The 15932-nt window shown below is 40.2% G+C and overlaps 1 protein-coding gene across 3 annotated transcripts in view; it reads right to left on the bottom strand.

Annotated features, from left to right (window-relative positions):
- Window positions 1-15932, bottom strand: part of TCF20 (transcription factor 20) — a 293407-nt gene that overhangs the window by 98983 nt on the left and 178492 nt on the right. The gene's annotated exons all lie outside the window — the stretch shown is intronic.

Here is a 15932-nt window from a genome sequence, read left to right as displayed (position 1 = left end):
CGGGGCCCGGTGTAGTAGAATACAGTGACTGCACCGGGCCCCGCTGCCATTACAGAAACAGATGCCGGCCCTAGCCCCTCCTCCCTCTCAGCCTATTCACAGGATGGTCGCAGCATTCGCCCCCATAAGATGCACTGCTATTTTTCCCCCACTTTTGCAAAAAATACGGTACTTCTCTACTGTAAGAATAAAGGCCAATACATGCAGTGCGTCACGTTACCGCAAAACGAACACGTTAAGTGACCATGAAGAAGCATGCTTTTCATATGCTTCACTATATGGCACGCAACGCCCAGTTAAGGAGCGGCAATACTTATACTTTCCATTGTGTTGTGTTTCGCTGTTACAGGGAACGCAACGCCCATGGTTAACCTAGCCTCTCACTGATAACTGATCAAGTAAATATGTTTTTTGCAGGACTAGAGACACTTGTATAAGTGAAGGGAATGGGTAGTCAATAGTTCAAGACTGAAGCTGTAAACCATTTGAAAAACTGCTGTCATTCAGCTAAGGCTATAAAAACTTGTAAACTCAGATTGTTAGCTTAAACTTTAAACATGACTATGGGATTCTACTAGGGAAATCATGTTTTAAAATAAATGCCCCTTCCCCTGCCCCGTCCTGGATCCTCCCACTGCCCTATCTATCTTCAGCAGAAGATCAGCACACAAAGAAGGCAGCAGCTTCCTAGCCAGTAGTTCTGTGGTAATGGCATGTATGTTGCCTTTCTTTCCTTCAAGGAACGTATAAAATACATTTGCATATTAAATACAGAGGAGTCGGAAGTACCAAAAACTGAGGAGTCGGACCATTTATCTACCGACTCCACAGCCCTGCTTTTGCCCCAACTATCTAAGAGGCGACCTTGATTAGGGTGGTGCATATAGGCGTGTGTGCTTCTCCTCCCACCGCTTGCTGCACATGGAGGAAACTAGGAGCAACACACTATATGTGCAGGGTCTGTGCTCCTGAACATAAATGCATAACGGCATAGGTAGGTTTAGCGTAGGACCCACCTAAACGGAGACCACCTTGTCGCTTGGTAAGTGGGCTTACATGTGTTTTGATCAAAATGTAATGACAAAGTGTCTCAGATTTTACCAATAGAGTGAGGGCTTAGTCCATATGTTTTGCTTGCATCTATTATAGTGCATTCTTTTCTGTGGCTATGCTGCAGGAACTTGTTAAAACATTTTTTTTGTTACCGGGTAATCCCTTTAAGCCCCAATTACATGGCACATTACTCGGGACAATTTCTGGGAACAAGTGTTCAGAGGAAGATTCCTGAGATCTGGCCTGTATACTCATGCTGCTGATAAATGAGCAATCATGTGTTTGTCAGCTGATTTGCATATTTTATCAGGATGAAAAATACTATTTTAATTCAAGACAGGAGACTCCATTATGCTAATATCTTTCTCTTTTTACTCCCAGCAGCAAAATAGTTAACAACTTAAACAGAGTAACATTTTTTATAAAATATGTAAATGAGCCTCTAGGAGTATCCAATGAACGGACAGCAAAGGTTATATAGGGTTTAGCCCCACATAAAAACGTCCTTCTTTCTTGCTGCTCCCAGAAAGATATGTATTGAAGTTCTTTTGTCATATAAATATAGTTATATTATTTTATATATACTTATTATAAATATTTATTATATTGATTATTATTCTATATGGTTGTGGGCAATGTATGTTGCCACTTGTTTGTCAAAACGCTATGCTGCATGCGATTATTTTTCATAAAATTTTTCATATTCGGTTACACTCACATATTAATGTGTTTTTCCTGTTTTCAGTTTACCCTAATTAGATTTATTGCCTACTTTGCATTTGCACCGCTTCTTTCCTCTATGCTAACTTACCTGTAGTCTTTGTGTGTTGGACAAACCTAAAATCCTCTCAAGCAAAATGAGGGGAATAGAGAATGGAAGAGAAAGGGGCGCACAATAGGATAGTATGTATATACAGATAAAAAGATATAGTGAGGATTGTGAAGGCTCACCTTGATGAGACTTATCTACCGGAACCGCAGCCGCAGACTATATATTCTCTTGGATGGGATGTCCAAAAGGAAAAGTTGCAATAGAAGAAAGGAGGTTCTGCTTCGGAGCAAGTCCACAATGGAGACAGTCTCAATGAAATGTTTCCATCAAAGAGGAAGAAACTAATGCGTTTCGGGGATTAAAACTTCCCCTTCATCAGGTTTCATAATATTACAATGAATGCAATACACAAATGGATATTTATAGATAAAAAAAACAAAAAAAAAAACGCCAAGAGATGCACCTGGGGGCCGCCCCCTAGGGGCGGAGCTACCTCCAGGTGTCACCTCAAACAGCAGAAAGATCTGATCAAATAGAATCCCTATTTTGGATATGCAGTCAGTTCTATAGTTCAAACATACATCATAGTATATAAATTTATTAAAAAAACGAACATCCTAAGTGAATATAAACCTTTTTATGGGTGTATATACATCTATCCGTCATGTGACCGCAAGGGTAGGCGCTCACATGATCGGAACAGACCAGAAGCATCCTCTAGCGATCAGCCCTCTCTCATATGACAGTTATATGTCACATGACGGATATATGTATATACACCCATAAAAAGGTTTATATTCACTTAGGATGTTCGTTTTTTAATAAATTTATATACTATGATGTATGTTTGAACTATAGAACTGACTGCATATCCAAAATAGGGATTCTATTTGATCAGATCTTTCTGCTGTTTGAGGTGACACCTGGAGGTAGCTCCGCCCCTAGGGGGCGGCCCCCTGGTGCATCTTTTGGCGTTTTTTTTGTTGTTTTTTAGCTATAAATATCCATTTGTGTATTGCATTCATTGTAATATTATAAAACCTGATGAAGGGGAAGTTTTAATCCCCGAAACACATTGTTTCCATTAAAGAGGAAGAATCTATTTCATTGAGACTGTCTCCATTGAGACTTGCGCCGAAGCAGAACCTCCTTTCTTCTATTGCAACTTACCTGTACTAGCACTGTCACAGTTTACTTTCATTTTACCTCAGCACCCGACCCCCAGTGCGGCTGGTCATCAGCCTGCGCGCCGTTTTCTCCTCATTCAGAGATATCTTCTGTTGCTCCGTTCGTCTCAGAAGTAAACTGCCAGCTAATTTCATTCCTTATTCTCTGCTGCCACCTAGTGATCGTTTTCATAATATCCTTTACTTATACTGTTCTTCATTACAATTTCTTTATATTGGTGTATATTGTGACATTTTACAATCCTCAATTTCAGCATTTTCCTTAACATGTCTGCTGAAAATCATAAATATTCCTGGAACCCCAGCTTCACTTATTGTAGAGGAAGACCTCTTCCAATCCATGGTCAATGGAACAGTATCTAGATCTGTACAATGTGCAGTCGACACAGCCATGTCGTCATTGCAAAATATCATTATATCATTACACAATCTGTGACCATGGCTATGACTTATGCGCAAACCTCTCAAAAACCAAATGACCCTGTTACCCCATCCGACCAATTCTGGTCTACGGAGGAAACTTATTCCCGCCTTGTGGATGGTTTTAAAAGGGGTAAAACAGCCTTTAAAAGGCGATTTTCTACCGATCCCACTCCTAAAAAGCTACAAAAAATACATGATAATTGGGATCAGGAAAAATCTAGAGCTTTTTCAAAAAGCACTATAACCACTGCTAAAGCAGTTAATGTTGCACCCTCTGCCCCTGAGGATGACATCACGAAGCGGGCATCTAAGGCTTTAAGAGTTAAGCCGGACTCATTTAACTCTTCCCCTCCTGAATCCTCTAGTGAAGAAGATAATTCTTCTAAGAGTGATATAATATCTCCTTATGTAGACATTTCTAAATGAAGAGGAAACAAACCTGGAAAAAGGAAATCTTTCTTCATCCGTTATTTTGGATGGATCAGGGGTACCTTTCTTTGACCCTGGAATGATTAAGCATTCAAGGTCAGGAGAATGGGTACCATTACCCCAGGTGTCTAAATTTTTTCTTCTTGGCTCAAAAAGCCACTAGAAAGATCTGCAAGAAACAAACTACGAGCCAAATGCCCTAGACCCACTCTGCCACATAAAATTTCAGATACGCCTGAAATTGATCCAACCTTGGTTAAATATTTATCAAAAATCGGGGAAAAAATCCCAAAAAAGGAGTAGATCGTTCCTTTAGGACAATCCAAGATAGATTACTAGACATGGTCGGTCCTTTGACAAAAATATTAGATTTGACCGAACAGGCTTCCACTTCAGACAAACCTGTGGATTTTTCAGGTAATACAAATACGACCATATGCACTGAAAGAAAGAAATCTATTCTTATGGAGGTTAGACCCACAATTGACGCACCTTGCCACGGTGCATAATGACCCGGATAATAATCCATCCTCCGATGGGTTACTCTTCGGAGATTATTTTGTTAAAGATATTAACAAGTATGTGGGGCTATTTTCATCACTTGATAAGGCCTAGACGTCTTTAAAACGAGTCTTCCAAGGGCATGTTTTTGGAAGGGCTGGGAGACTAAAGGGCCAGTTTCCCAGCCGAGGATCCCACGACAGACAATTCTTTGAAGGCCCTTCCCCACAACAACAAGAATATACTACTTACCCATCCACCTCCTACACTACCACTTCGTTCTTCCCTACAAGAGGAAGACCATGGCATGCGAGAGGAAATAGAGGATTCCCGAGATCAAGACCCTCTGCAGGTAAGAAATCCCTTTCCATTTTCTTCCCACATTCCCTTAGGAAGTCTGATAAAACATTTTATCCACGTCTGGGCTATGATTTCAACAGACGCATGGATATCAAACACCGTAAGAGGCTACCAAATAGACTTTGGCTACAAACCAATTCAAACTCAGATACCACATCCGATCACATTTTCCCCAGACAGATTAAAATCTGATACAATTAGAAATCAAGGAACTAGGTTACAAAGGCGCTTTAATAGAAATACCCGTACAATCTCCAGGTTTTGTGAGCAATCTTTTCTTCGTGAAAAAGAGGGATGGAGGTCACAGACCTGTAATCAATCTGAAAACCCTCAACAATTATGTCGTCTACAGACATTTCAAAATGGAGGGCACTCTTACAAGAAGATTGGCTCACAAAAATAGATCTGAAAGACGCCTATCTCATGGTGCCTATGCACCCGATGTCTCAACCTTACCTCCAGTTTCTATGGAAGGGTCACAAATATCAATTCACCAGCCTACCATTCGGACTGTCTTCCGCTCCTTGGTGTTTCACAAAACTATTAAAACCAGTGGTAGCAATCCTTCGGACAAGAGGTGTACGACTCATCATTTATTTAGACGATATTCTTATCATGGCTCAATCTCTTTCACTAATTCACCTTCATATCCAGTGGACACTAACTCTTTTGACCAATTTGGGATTTCTAGTCAACTACGAAAAATCTAAATTAAAGGGGTTATCAGAGTTATTTTTTTTGTTCTTTCTATGTTCCTAACTAAGCAAATATGACAGCTTTCCAATTCACTCACTTTATCTCCAGTGGCTGGTTTCTCAGATTTCACTGAGGGTCACATGACCTGTGATGTCAGCTTCTCTCCCTGCTCTGATAAAGATCGTTTACAAGCCTGTAAACAAGACGTCACTGTGCTGGCCACGCCCCCTTCACTGCCGTCTACTCTCTGCTAGGATACTTAACCCCTTCAGCTGCACAGCTCTGCAGGCAGTGAAGAGACAATACATACTAGAGAGAGCATTGCACAAGAAGGTAGGGGGAAGATCCTGTGTGTATTAGCAGTGTCATTGTACAGCTGGGACATGCAGTCCTACACATACAACATGCTGCAGAGTCTCCCAGCACTCAGGGCAGCTCTTGTATTTACTCCCTTAGCAGTGTCATTATACAGCTGGGATTTGTAGTCCTACACATACAACATGCTGCAGAGTCTCCCAGCAGACATGTCACTCAGGGCAGCTCTTGTATCCACTCCCTTAGCAGTGTCATTATACAGCTGGGATTTGTAGTCCTACACATACAACATGCTGCTAAGTCTCCCAGCAGGCAGACATGTCACTCAGGGCAGCACTTGTATTCACTCCCTTAGCAGAGCAGGGGGAGGGGCAGAGATTGTTTTTATTGCATGTAAACAAAGTGCCAGAAAAGAACCAGGGAAATTAGGAAATATATTTTTTTTTTTGCATAAAACTTGCTTAGCTCAGTTATATATCAGATTTTCAGTGCTATATTATTTTTTTTCATAACTCGGACAACCCCTTTAATTCCATCAAAACAGGTGGAATTTTTGGGCTTCCTGGTAGATACTCAATCTGCTACTTTGAAAAATTGAAGACTATCAGGAAAGAAATCTGATCCGTCCTCAACAAGAATTTAGTATCTCTGAGGACCATAGCACGGATTTTAGGCCTACTCTCAGCCTCAATCCAAGCAAGTTTTCCTGTTCGCTTACAGGGCCCTCCAACGTTTAAAAGCACAACATTTAAGGGAAGGATTAGTGTTACTCGGACGAAGTAATCCTAACCCCAGACACCAGGGAGGAGTTAATTTGGTGGCTACAACATATCCAAGACTGGAATGGGAAAACTATATTCAATTCTGTCCCAGAAATAATTATCGAGCCGGATGCCAGTTTACTGGGTTGGGGTGCTCGGTGTGGCTCCCTTTTCACAGGAGGGAAATGGTCCGAAAAGGAGTCTTCCCTTCATATCAATTGTTTAGAACTTCTAGCAGGCTCTTTTGCCCTCAAGAGTTTTACGAAACAAATATGCCATTGTTGTGTCCTTCTTCGGATGGACAATATAGCGGCTGTACAATACATCAACCGCTTGGGAGGAACCAGATCAGAGACATTAGCCAACATTGCCAAAGATTTTTGGCATTTCTGCCTAGACAAACATATCACTGTGAAGGCAGAATACCTTCCGGGCTTATCCAATACCATTGCAGATTGGAATTCCCGATTTCTCACAGGATTCCAGGGATTGGAGATTAGATCTCAACATCTTTCATCAGATCGATTCACTTTGGGGTCCAATGTACCTTGATCTTTTTGCCTCTCGACTCAATCATCAACTTCCTCGTTTTTTCAGTTGGCATCCCGATCCGGAATCATTAGGTACCGACGCTTTATCTCAGATATGGACGGAGAAGAGGTTATATGCTTTCCCTCCTTTCAATCTCATCCCGAGAACTCTTCTTCTAACCATGTCACAACAATCAACTCTGGTTCTGATAACCCCACTCTGGAGAACTCAAACATGGTTTCTCTAGATACTGGCAACGACGATAGATTACCCACGTATCCTTCCCATTCATTCCTCAATCCTTCTAAATCCAGCAGGACAACAGCATCCGCTAATTCTATCGAACCATTTATCCCTAATAGCCTGGTTAATTTCCGGTCGTCGGGAATTGATTTCATAATTTCACAATCAGCTAACGACATCCTTTCTGACGCCTGGGCTCCAGGCACCCGATCTTACAGATCAGCCTGGAAGATTTGGTCTAATTGGTGCAGTCAGCGGTCATTGGATCCGGTATATGCACCTTTAAATCAGATTATAAATTTCCTGTCGGATTCTTTCTACGCAGAAAAAGCATATAGAACGATTAACGTTTACTGATCGGCCATTTCCTTTTATCATTAACCTATCCAAACTACCAGTAGGCAAACACCCTTTAGTTTGCAAACTCATGAAGGGTATTCGATTTCGAAGACCTCCTATGCCCAAATATAATTCTACTTGGGACGCAAATTTGGTTTTGAATTTGTTCCTAAATTGGGAGGATAATGATCTTCTTCTGTTGAAATTGTTGTCATTTAAACTAACCATGTTATTATGCCTTATTTCATTTAAACGAGTATCAGATGTCAGATCTTTGGATATATCCCGTAGACAGTTCCTACCACAAGGTGTCCAATTCTCTATTGTACGTCGTACAAAAACTAATATCTCGTCGGTTTTCTACCCTGCGTTCCCTTTACAAGCAAAAACTTTGTGTAGTTAGGTGTTTACAATCCTATAAACTAAAAACCTTTTCACATTCAGGAATCCATCGGTATCTCAAATCCTTATTTCTTATTGCAAACCTCACCTACCAGTGTCATCAGCAACCCTGGCTAGATGGGTATCTGAAACTATGTCTTTAGCTGGAGTGGATACCTCACTCTTTGGAGCACACTCCTCTAGAGGAGCTATGTCTACTAAAGTTAGACAAGCTGGAGGATCTCTATCAGACATCTTAAAAGCAGCTAATTGGTCTTCCGAATCAACTTTTAAAAACTTTTATTTTAGACCTGAAGCTCATGTTTCCATGGTATTATTTAATAACCAGTAACAGTGTCGTGATATTTTGTTTTACATTCATATCTAAAAATTAAGCTTTGAACTTGCATAATGGAGTCTCCTGTCTTTAATTAAAATTGAATATTTTCCTAGTTTCAACTAAGGAAAATATAGATTTTATGAAAGAAAGGAGACGACCATTATCCCACCCTATTGACCCAACCCTTATTACCTACATTTTTCCTTCCTTTCAGTTTAATACACCGATTATATTCAAGATGGTGTGATTCTCGTTGGATCATCAAATCCAGATTTAATTTGACTGTAGCCAAATGGATGTTTATCATACCACGTTCCAGTTAGCTTTCATTACATCATCAAGAAAGAAGGAAGTTTTTATGTGGGGGTAAACCTTATATAACCTTTGCTGTCCGTTCATTGGATACTCCTAGAGGCTTATTTACATGTTATTTAAAAAAAATCTCTGTTTAAGTTGTTAACTATTTTGCTGCTAGGAGTAAAAAGAGAAAGATATTAGCATAATGTTAGTCTCCTGTCTTTCATAAAATCTATATTTTCCTTAGTTGAAACTAGGAAAATCTTCAATTATTGTCAGCACATCTGCCTGTGCAAATCAGGAATTTGCTGCCGATAATCAATATAACTAAATTAAGTAGGAATGACTGTTAGTGATCATTGCTCCCCATTCACTTTGCATTGGCCAATGAAAATAAGCACCAATCAATTTTTTTTATTTGCAGCCCCTTGAAATAGAGCGATGTGACAATGCGACCCCCAGACCAAACTCCCCTGCTTTAAAGCATATTTTATTTGTGTAGTCAATGGGGAAGGGCTAAAATAGATTGTGGTATTTGGCTGCGTTTCTACTGCCAAAAATGCTGTTCTCCGAGGCAGGTGGGCCTTCTGAATTTCCATTGGTTTTTCTAACACTAATTTTAGCCATGTGGACATAACCTAAATCTTCATCTTGCCTTTAATACCATATTGTCTCAAATTACAGTTAAGGTGTCATGTACACAATTGCATTTTCAGTCGGCATCTGATCTGCATTTTTTGCGGATTGCATGCAAACTCCTTTATTTCATCTTTCAAAAGACATGGACAGCACACCGTGTGCTGTCCGCATAAGTATATCAATATCATGGCCGCACACAAAACAGATAACGTCCTATTCTTGCCTGTTTTGCATAAAAAAAAATAGGTATTTGTCCTGCGGAAGGAGATAATGCAGGATGTACACGGCTAGTATCCGGAATTTTGCAGATCCGCAATTTGAGAAAATAAATTATTTGAAAAAATGATGAATCCCGCGTCCCAGGAGATCAGCTACGACTGCTCTCTTCCTTCTGACTGACTATACTGTGTCTGGCTGTAAAGCAACAGGCTGAAGCAGGAACCTCCCCTGTGTGCCCAGTCTGCAGAAGGACAAGCCCTGCCTTTCACTAGGCCCTGGCCCCCCAAGATGAAAAATAGAACACATAAGCAGACGTTTACTGCACACCTAGATCAGACAGACATATTAGATATCACCGCATCCGTAACGACTGTGTCTATAAAAACATCACATAATCTACCCTAGAGAGCAGCAGCCTCTGGCACTTCAGCTGTTCTGAAACTACAACTCCCAGAATCTGCTTTCCGCTTCTATGGGAGTTACAAGAACAGCCAAGTAATGCCTCATTCACACGTCAGTGATTTCCATCAGCGATTGTGAGCTACAACCAGGTGCGGCTATAAACACAGAACAGGTGCAGATCTTTCCCTTATACCTTAAGTCTGTGGAGGCTCCAATCCTGGTTTTGGCTCACAATCACTGATGGAAATCACTGACCAAAAAACTGATGTGTGAATGAAGCTTAAAGGGATTCTGCACTTTGTTTAAACTGATGATCTATCCTCTGGATAGATCATCAGATTCTGATTGGCGGGGGGTCGACACCCGGGACCCCCGCCGATCAGAAGCTAATAATCTATCCAGAGGATAGATCATCAGTTTAAACAAAGTGCAAAACCCCTTTAAGTGAGCAAGCTGGGAGTTGTAATTTCACACCAGCTGGAGTGACGAAGGTTGCTGATCCCTGATCTACCCCATCAAGTGAACGCTGTAAAAAAAATATAAAATTATGCCAAAACAGCAATTTTTTTTTTGTCACATCTGAAAAAACAAATATCAGACGATCAAAAAGTTGCTTGTACCCCAACATAGTACTAATGAAAAAAAAAATAAAAAATCGCCTCATCCCACAAAAAGTGAGCACACAAGACTGTCGCCAGAAAAAAAAAAAGAAAAAATATTTCCCCCCCCCTCAAAAATGCTCTCATTGTGTAAAAACAACTAAAAAAAATAAAAAAAAAAACATATTTGGCCTCACAGAGTCTGTAATGCCGGCTCTATAAAAATATCATATGATCTATTCCATCAGGAGAATGCCATAAATTATTATATATATATATATATATATATATATATATATATATATATATATATATATAAAAGAAGCAGCACACAAACAATATGCGGGTGCAAAAAATCCTCCTATGGGACCTGTGACCAAGGCCCCGATTGTAGATAAAGAGCAAAAAAGAAGGCAGCACTCCAGATAGTGAAACTCCTGACTTGGAACTATTTCTTGTTTCAGGATGACTTTTTCTTACAATTACGTGGGACTGCGATGGGGTCCAATGTGGCGCCGACCTATGCAAATCTTTACATGTCCCATCTTGAGGAGTCTGTCGTCTATGTGTGCCACCACTTCAGCCATGTGCTGGGGTGGTGGCGATACATCAACAACATTTTCCTGATTTGGGTCGGCGCCACTGAGGACCTCATCGCCTTCCACTGTTTTTTGAACACTATTGACACATAGTGTCAAGTTCCCACTGACACATTCTGATGAAACCATACAATTTTTGGATACTCAGGTTAGTATTCGGAATAACAAGCTAGTAACGGATTTATATGTAAAACCTACAGACAAAAACGCCTTATTGCGTTTTGAGAGTCATCACCCAAAACCTATGATAAGGTCACTTCCCTTTAGCCAGCTCCTTAGAGTAAAGAAAATTGTGCAAGATCCAGCAAAAATAGAGGATAGATTACAAGAAATGGGGCATAAATTCTAGACACGTGGATACCCAAAAAAACTCATCCAGGAACATATTAATAGGGTTAAACCCCTCACCAAAGAGATCATTAAGGGGGGACTAGGTGACCCAAAACGGTCCCAGTCTCGGATTCCATTTGTTTCAGAGTTCAGTACCAATAGCGTGAACATTGCTGCCATAATCAAAAAACATTGGCGAATCTTAGCCAGTAATTTCGAGAAGGTTGAGGAATTCAAATCCCCACCCCTTTGCTCATATCGACGTAGTCGTAATCTCGGCGATAGATTGGTGAAGTCCGACATTGGCACATCCAGGGAGACGTGCGAGACATATTTTGGGTCTACCAGGAAGGGTTGTTACCCGTGTTATAATTGCGTTAATTGTAAGTTGATGTTGAGAGGTGACACATTCGTTCACCCGGTGTCAGGGCAGAGGGTTAAAATCAGACAATATTTAACATGCGATTCGTCTTATGTTGTCTATTTGCTGGTTTGCCCCTGCAATCTTTTATACATCGGTGAGACCACATGGGATGTTAAAACCCGGCTCAATCAACATCGATATTCTATTCGAAAACAAAAAATGGATCTTCCTGAGTCAAAACACTTCGCCGAGGCAAAACATACACAAAATGATTTAAGGTTTAGAATTCTGGAACAAATATCCCCCTCAAGACGAGGAGGTGATCGAACGAAATTATTAAAGAGACGTGAGCTCTACTGGATTTACACTCTAGGTACCTTGAAACCACAGGGTTTAAATGTGGAATTTAGGGTGGTTTAATTGTCTGTTATGCTTGTCCTTTTTACTTCTCGGATTGTGTATATCAAAAACAACATGTGCCATATATTAATTGGTTCTTTCTCTTTTTTTTTTTTCCTTCTTTTTTCCTATATAGGATAATATTATGAATATACACCATGAATGGACATATATGGCGAAGACTGGAGGAACTGTGTCGGCGATCCCTCTATATATAAATTGTACTACTATATAATGTTGAGCAGGTCAGTGACAGCCCCTGTCTGTACTAGATGTGACTCCAGCCCCCCCTTATGGGACTCGGGTGACATCAGTCAGACGGGTTGGTTGCCATGTTCATTAATTCTTGTATTACTACCGCTGCAGTGAATCCGTGCGCTCCCCAACACTATGTGTGGTTAATTCACAATTGTGGATCTTTTCCATACTGTGGTGATGAGCGGCACGGAGCGGATGCACAGAGAAGTCTGGACGGCGGGGTGGTGTTGGTGTGATAGCCACACCCCCCTGCCGATACAGATGTCCCATCGGTGACCGGCATTGAACCGCTTGCCCCCGATATATGGATCGGCCCCTTCTGCTGTCTACTGCGGTGTATTTTTTGTAACTTCAGTGACGTTAATGCTCTATAGGCGGCAGTGCTGTCATGTGCATGCGCCCTAATGCGATGTTTCCACAGCAGCCATCTTTGTTATGGTCTGTAATGATGCTCAGCAGTAGTAGGTGTCTCGCGATAATAGACAGAGCGGCGCATGCGCCCATGCCCCTTCCGGACGCCAGCAGTCTCCACCATGTCGCTTCAGCCAACATTGATCCATTCAAAGGTTTTTAATTTGATTTTCTATTTATGTACTATGTCAATACACCTGTTCACCTTTACACTGATTACCAATTATGCAAACTCTTATGAATTTTGCACTATATGAATTGTATTATGAATTTTTATGACCTCACTTATGTTTAAGCAGATTCACACTGTGAACACTGATAAATTGCACTATTAATGTGATTGCACTATTTATATATTTTCACTTTATTGTATCATGAATCAATTTACAATTTTGTTAATCACTGCCACTATTTATGTATGTTACCATGCACATGTTACTCAGCTAGACAAAGGCCCCATAGAGAGAGCTGAAACGTTGCTGCTGGTTGGGTGAATAAACCGTCCACTTTTTTCACTATCTGGAGTGCTGCCTTCTTTTTTGCTCATATATATATATATATATATATATATATATATATATATATATATATATATATATATATATATATATATACACACACACATATATATATATACACATATATATATATATATATATACACATACACATATATATATATATACACATATATATATATATATATATATATATATATATATATACACACACACACATACATATACACACACACACACACACATATATACACAGTACAGACCAAAAGTTTGGACACACCTTCTCATTCAAAGAGTTTTCTTTATTTTCATGACTATGAAAATTGTAGATTCACACTAAGGGCATCAAAACTATGAATTAACACATGTGGAATTATATACATAACAAACAAGTGTGAAACAACTGAAAATATGTCATATTCTAGGTTCTTCAAAGTAGCCACCTTTTGCTTTGATTACTGCTTTGCACACTCTTGGCATTCTCTTGATGAGCTTCAAGAGGTAGTCCCCTGAAATGGTCTTCCAACAGTCTTGAAGGAGTTCCCAGAGATGCTTAGCACTTGTTGGCCCTTTTGCCTTCACTCTGTGGTCCAGCTCACCCCGAACCATCTCGATTGGGTTCAGGTCCAGTGACTGTGGAGGCCAGGTCATCTGGCGCAGCACCCCATCACTCTCCTTCATGGTCAAATAGCCCTTACTTTCAAAGTTTTCCCAATTTTTCGGCTGACTGACTTTCATTTCTTAACCCCTTAGTGACCACCCATACGCGTTTTTACGGCGGTCACTAAGAGGCCTTAGGCTGGGCCGCCGCGTTTTTACGGCGGCCCAGTTTAAGCGCTGCACGGCTCCCCCGTGCAGCGGGGAGCACGTACCTGGCTCTCACTTGAGAGCCGGGTCCCTGCTCTAACAGCCCCGATCGGCAGGAGTGCCGATCCGGGCTGTTTAACCCTTTACATGCCGGGCGCAATGGCGCCCGCTGCATGTAAAGTGGTGACAGAGGGAGCGGACTCCCTCTGTCTCCCATCAGCACCCCGAAAATGCGATCGCGGGGTGCTGATGTGCTGGGAAGCTTACCTTGCTTCCGATCAGTGCCCCGAGCCTGTCTTCAGTTATTTCCAGCAGGCTGTGCCTCTCTGGCGCAGCCTGCTGGTCAATGTTCGAATAGCATTGCTATTGAAATGCAATGCATTATAGAGATAATGCATTACATTTCAAAAGCAATCAAAATACTGTATATTATAGTCCCCTTGTGGGACTATTAAGTAGTAAAAAAAAAATAGAAAAAAAATACACATTTATTAAATAAAAAAATTTCCATAAAATAAAAAAATATGCATTTTTTTTCCATTGAAAATACGCTTTTCAATGAAAAAAATTGCAAAAAGAAAATATCCCCCATATGTTTGGTATTGCCGCGTCCGTAACGACCGGGACTACATAAATATTACATAAATTATCCCCTATGGTGAACGCCGTAAAAAATAAAAAAAGAATTTCGAATTTATTCTTAGTTTCCACAGAAAAAAAACTTAATAACAAGCGATCAAAAAGCGGCATTTACTCCAAAATCATACCAATGAAAAATACAAGTCGTCTTTCAAAAATCAAGCCCTCACACAATTCCATATAAAAAAATAAAATAAAATAAAAAAGTTATGGCTCTTGTGAAGTGGCAATGCAAAATAATTTTTTTGGTTAATAAAAGGTGTTTTATTGCAAAAAAAAAAGTAGTAAAACGTAAACAAAATTATAAGTATTTAGTATCACTGTAATCGTACTGACCCAGAGAATAAAGATATGTTATTTGTACCGAAAAATGAACGCCAAAAAATGTATAATGTAAAAACGCAGTGGTAGTATTGCTATTTTTCCCCATCTCCCTCCCAGAAAGAGTTAATAAAAGTTAATCAGAAAGTTATGTGTACCCCAAAATGGCGCCATTAAAAACTACAACTTGTCCCGTAAAAAACAAGCCCTCATAAAGCTATATAGATGAAAAAATTAAAAAGTTATAGCTCTTGGAACGAGACCATAAAAAAAGGAAGAAAAACGCTTGGTCATAAAGGCCCAAACAGGCTTGGTCACTAAGGGGTTAAAGTAATGATGGCCACTCGTTTTTCTTTACTTAGCTGCTTTTTTCTTGCCATAATACAAATTCTAACAGTCTATTCAGTAGGACTATAAAGCTGTGCATCCACCTGACTTCTCCTCAACGCAACTGATGGTCCCAACCCCATTTAGAAGGCAAGAAATCCCACTTATTAAACCTGACAGGGCACACCTGTGAAGTGAAAACCATTTCAGGGGACTACCTCTTGAAGCTCATCAAGAGAATGCCAAAGCAGTAATCAAAGCAAAAGGTGGCTACTTTGAAGAACCTAGAATATGACATATTTTCAGTTGTTTCACACTTGTTTGTTATGTATATAATTCCACATGTGTTAATTCATAGTTTTGATGCCTTCAGTGTGAATCTACAATTTTCATAGTCATGAAAATAAAGAAAACTCTTTGAATGAGAAGGTGTCCAAACTTTTGGTCTGTACTGTATATATACACAGTTGCAA

The sequence above is a fragment of the Bufo bufo genome, chromosome 9, assembly GCF_905171765.1.
Source record: "Bufo bufo chromosome 9, aBufBuf1.1, whole genome shotgun sequence".
Lineage (NCBI taxonomy): Eukaryota > Metazoa > Chordata > Amphibia > Anura > Bufonidae > Bufo > Bufo bufo.
The sequence above is the reverse complement of the archived record's forward strand: the minus strand, read 5'-3'. Positions and strand labels throughout refer to the sequence as shown.